At 42.7% G+C, this 5,776-nt stretch overlaps 1 pseudogene; it reads left to right on the top strand.

The window, feature by feature from the left end:
* The first annotated feature begins 612 nt into the window (after nt 1–612).
* Nucleotides 613–1,557, top strand: LOC135980357 (olfactory receptor 5V1-like; annotated as a pseudogene).
* The last annotated feature ends 4,219 nt before the right edge of the window (nt 1,558–5,776 follow it).

The following is a 5,776-nucleotide window of genomic DNA, read 5'->3' on the forward strand; positions in this document are numbered from 1 at the left end:
GAGCTCAATTCACCACTGCCCATTCCACTCAAGTCATTGCAGTTGTGCTGGGGAAAAGCTAGAGTAACACAGGAGTTAATGAGACTTATTTATACCAATCACTGACACAGATATTTACTATGCCTCTTTCACAAAGTTATCTGACCAAAAAAAGCAGTGATTAGAAGGTTATTTTCAATTTAGATTCTTAATACTCTTTGTCCACCTGTAAGCCAACACAGTGTGCTGGATGGATAATATGGGATCTGGTTTAGAAGAAAGGGCTGTACATGAGGTTTCTAAAAGCAGATCTCTCTTGTATGGCTCACAACACGAGAAATGGGGTCAAATAGGAGAACTAATTGGACACGGTGTTGACACCAGTGTAATCAAAGAAAATATTTGTGTAAATCCACATGGAATAGGACCCACTTTGTTTTTTATCCAACTTAGATTGTTGAATTAGAAATGTGAATTTGTCCATCTGAGTCCCCTTGGCTTTCAAAATCTCACTTGTGTTTTATCTATCTATCTATCTATCTATCTATCTATCTATCTATCTATCTAATTGAATTTCCATAACCTGCTATGTTGGTTAATTTCATTTCTTTTTCTCTTCATACAGATCACTAAATGTGAATGGAAAACCAAACCAATGTGAATGAATTTATTCTTGTGGGACTTTCTAATTACCCAGAACTTCAATTTTTCCTCTTCCTGGTGTTTTTAGTTATTTACCTAATCACCCTGGTGGGGAACATGATGATTATGCTGGTGATAAGGGCTGATCCTCAACTCCAAACTCCCATGTACTTCTTCCTGTCTCATTTGTCCTTTGTTGATATCTGTTATTCCTCAGCCACTGTCCCTAAGATGTTGGTGAATTTCCTAGCAAAGCACAAAACCATTTCTGTCAATGGCTGCCTTGCCCAGATGTTCTTCATCCTCCTCTCAGCTGGCACTGAAGTTTTTGTGCTCTCGGCAATGGCTTATGACCGATACACTGCCATATGTCACCCATTGCATTATGTGGGGACCATGAACAAACGAGTGAGCAGACAGTTGGTGGGTGGTTCTTGGATAATGGGACTCTTGTATTCACTGGTCAACACTGTCCCTGTGTTAAAGTTACACTTCTGTGGGCCCAATGAAATCAGGCATTTCAGCTGTGAGCTCCCTTCGCTCCTACAACTATCTTGCACCGTGACCTTGACCAATAAAATAGCTCTTCTTTCTTCTGCTGTGATATTTGGTTTCAGCTCCTTCCTCTTCACCTTGGTCTCCTACATTCACATCATCTCCACTATCCTCCGAATACGCTCCTCGGAGGGAAGACGTAAAGCCTTCTCTACATGCAGCTCTCACCTCATTGTGGTGGTTTTATTGTTTGTGACAGCTCTTTCCCAGTACATGAAACCCAGCTCAGTCACTTCCCTGGTTCTAGATGAACTCTTCTCCATCCAGTACAGCATCTTGACCCCCATGTTGAACCCCATCATCTACAGCTTGAAAAATAAAGATATGAAAACTGCTCTGACAAGAACACTAGGGAAAATTCAAGTTTCTCATGCAATGTAACCATTTCTAGGTTTTATCATTTTCAATAAAATTATAATATAAATTGAAGAATTGTGGGAACTGCACTATCTAGATATTTTGAGTTCTTTCAACTGGTTGACACTGATACACAATTGGCAATCAATTTAGTCTAGATCAGGGATCAGCAACCTTTGGCACGCGGCCCGTCAGGGAAATCCACTGACAAGCTGGAATGGTTTGTTTACCTGCAGCGTCCGCAGGTTCAGCTGATCGCAGATCCCACTGGCCACAGTTCGCCGTTCCAGGGCAATGGGGGCTGTGGGAAGTGGCACGGAGCCAGGGATGTGCTGGTTGCTGCTTCCCGCAGCCCCCCATTGGCCTGGAACAGTGGGAGCTGCGATCAGCCAAATCTGTGGACGCTGCGGGTAAACAAACCGTCCAGGCCCGCCAGCGGATGTCCCTGATGGGCCGCGTGCCAAAGGTTGCTTATCCCTGGTCTAGATAAAAGCACTCATGCAAACACAGTTTATAGGGCCAAAATGTTAGGTGCGATAAACAGAAGTATCTCAGTTGGGTTCAATTGAACTATTTCAATTTACACCCGCTGAGGACCTGGCTCATTATGTTGATATCCATCCTTGATTTATTTCTACTTAAAGCAATGTAAGCTTTGGGGTTGAGTAGCATTAAATTTGAAAATCAACGTGCAAAGAGTCCAAACACTAGGGATTTAGACTGAACTTGAACTGGCATTGAGTATAGTTTGAGCTAAGGCATGCTAGGTAAACCAAAATTTTCACTTGATTTTTAGCCTAGCCACAACTCCACAAGATAAATCAAGCGATATGATTTTACCCTGTATCTACATTAGGAAAAAAGTGTCAAAGTTAGATCGGTTATAACGATTATGTGTTACTCCAGGGCCTTAACCTTAAGACATCCTTCCTAAAGGGCCTAAGGGAGTTAGGTGCTGAAATGTGGCCCTGGATGTTACAGTGAAGAAAGCAGGTGTTAGGAGTATTAGTGATGATAATGTAATATTCAGGCCTGTATATCTGCCTATATTTTGGGTCTTTTTGCCCATTTGACTTTTGATATTTTTATATCCTTAAAACACTTATATCCTGGTGAACAAAGAATAAAGACACTGTGTGTTACATCTGCCCACAAGAAGATGAGTTGAAAAGAGATAAGAGATAGAGTTGAAGTGTTGCTGGGTAGAGTGGGAGTTCAATATATGAGCTTACACTTGAAGGACAGTCCTGCCTCAACTCCTCTTCCTAGATAAGATCAAGCAACCAGTCAGAAGGGGTGAAGGGGATAGGGTAGGGGAAGGTATAAGAAACACTAAAAGCCAAAGAAATGCCTTTTCCTGACTGAAGCACAACCTCACTCCTTAACCCCGCATGGGATACAAAAGAGGTTCCATATACATTAATGGAGTCAGAGATTCCGAGGTCAGAAGGGGCTATTGTGATCACCTAGTCATCCTGTAGAGCACAGGCAATAGAACTTCCCCACAATAATTCCTAGGACAGATCTTTTAGAAAAAAATCCCATCTTGATTTAAAAATTGCCCTTGATGGAGAATCCACCATGACCTTTTACAATTGCTACAGTGGTTAATACTTTATTAAATTTTACACCTTATTTCCAGGCTGAATTTGTCTAGCTTCATCTTCCAGCCACTGGATCATGTTAGACCTTTCTGTGCTAGATGGAATAGCCCATTATTAAATATGTGTTGTCCGTGTAGATACTTATAGACTGTAACCAACTCATCCCTTAACTTTCTCTTGCTTAAACTGAATAGTCTGAGCTCCTCGAGTCTATCTCTATAAGGCATATTTTCCTACCCTTTAATCATTTTCAGGGCCTTATCCAATTTATCAACATCCTTCTTGAATTGTGAACACCAGCAATGGACACAGTTTTCCAGCAGCATCCTTAGATACATTCTTATGCTTTATTCAGATAGGGCCTAATCCAACTCACAGAAAAGCTAATGAAATTATTTCCTTTGAGCTATGAATTGCCTGTTGTATGACAGGCTTGAAGCAGAGTCTAGCCTAGTAAGTAGAATCCAGAAGACCTAGGTTCTACTCCTGGGTTCTGGTTCTGTCACAGATCTGCTGTGTGACCTTGGGCCAGTCACTTCCTCTCTCTGCACCTCACTTCCCCTCTCAATCTTTGTCTATTTTGTCTATTTAGATTGATAAAAATGTGGGATAGAGATTGTCTTTTCCTATGTGTTTCTCCAACACAATAGGGTCCTGTTCTCAACTGGGGCTTCTAGACACTACTGTAATGCATGTAATTATAGGCCATGTCCTATTATATATTTGTATAGTGCCCAACTGTGCTGTGCAGCCGGGAGGGCTCCGCTCCGGTCGGCGGGGAGGGAAGGATGAGGACTGCCCTGCCGGGCTTCCTACCGGGAGGCCGGAGCAGAACAAAAAAAGAAAAAGCGTCTGTGCCGCCCTAGGATTGGGCCAAATGCCGCCTCGTTCAATCTGCCGCCCCAAGCACCAGCTTGCTCGTCTGGTGCCTGGAGCCAGCCCTGGTAATGGGCCACTGGGAACAGGGATGGTGTAGTTCTAATGGCCAGGGCATGGGGCTGACACTCAGGCATCTTGTTCACTGTGACCTATATATAAACCCCTTAGGACAAGAACTGTGTCTGTACAGTGCTTGTCACACTGTGGCCTCTAGGTGGTGCTATTGTACATTGCTCTACAGCCAAAATGCTTCTGAAATAAATGTAGTCAAGCTGTAATAATTCTGGGTCACTGAGAACGAAAATGATGCTTAAAATTGTTGATTGGCTCTAGTTTTCAAGATATGCTATTGGGTCAGTATATACGACCCTTGACTTGGGAATGGCGGAGGATAAGTGAGTTATAAAGGGAAGGGATCCCAATTTAAACCAGAAATGACTAAAATACATCTTTGACTGGATCTATGAATAAATCTATGACTGGGTTTGGACAGTACTTGCTTTTTAGGCAAAACAATGAATGATGCAATCTGAAGCTGGTATTGCGTCATACATGATATGAATTGCATCATGTTATTCCTAGAAGTCATGGATGATGCAATCATAATGAAGCTTACATCACTCTGCTGAACAAATTGCCCTATATCAGCTCTAGAAATCATACAGTGTCGTGCTCTCTTATTTGTCAGTGTTTGATTTTGCAAAGGGACACATTTCTGTTTAGCCAAAGTGAGCAGAGATGCCTCGTACTTGTGGGAACAGTGCAGATAACTTCTGCTATGTTTGTGGTGAAGTGACTTTTGCATCACAAAAGCGCAGTATAACCACTATGGTTAAGAAAGCCTAACCCCTTTATTTTGGCTGCAAAATTGGATATCAGGACAAGAGGTGTCCCCACACAAATGCTACAACACTTGTGCAACAAATCTTCTCCAGTGGTTGAACAGGAAAAGGAAATCTATGCCTTTTGCAGTGCCAATGATTTGGAGAGAGCCAACAGATCATACCAGCAATTGTTACTTCTGCATGGTGCCTCCAGTTGGGAAAGGTGTGTCAAAGAAGAAAAAGTGGACTGTGCATTATCCAAACATTCCATCAGCTATACGCCCAGTACCCCACGGAGAAGGACTGCCGGTTCCTGATGCACCAGAATCATTCTCACTTGAGTCAGACGAGGATAAGGAAGAGGATGAAACTTTCTGGTCCTTAACCATCAATGTCACAAGACCCACATTTTCTCCCATCCTCCTCCTCTGAACCACACCTCATAACACAAGGTAAACTGAATGACCTTGTCAGGGATTTGGAACTACCCAAGAGTAAGACAGAGCTGTTGGGCTCCAGACTACAGCAGTGGAATCTCCTGGCAGGTGATGTTAGGGTTTCCATGTTCCGTGACCGTCAAAAGCCTCTTGTCCCATTCTTCTTCATGGAAGGTGATCTTGTAGCTTGCAACAACGTCAATGGTGTGATGGCAGCCCTCAACATCGTTCACGATCCAGATGAGTGGAGACTGTTCATTGATTCATCGAAGACGAGTCTTAAAGCTGTTTTACTGCATAATGGTAATATTTTGCCATCAATTCCAGTTGGTCAAGCAGTCCATATGAAGGAAACCTATGACAACATGAAACAACTTTTGAGGTGCATAAACTATGACCAACATCAGTGGCAGCTTTGTGGCGATTTGAAGGTTGTTGCTCTCTTGCTTGGTCTGCAGACTGGATACACAAAAAACTGCTGTTTTCTCTGCAAATGGCA

The sequence above is a fragment of the Chrysemys picta genome, unplaced genomic scaffold, assembly GCF_011386835.1.
Source record: "Chrysemys picta bellii isolate R12L10 unplaced genomic scaffold, ASM1138683v2 scaf2854, whole genome shotgun sequence".
NCBI classification, from domain to species: domain Eukaryota; kingdom Metazoa; phylum Chordata; order Testudines; family Emydidae; genus Chrysemys; species Chrysemys picta.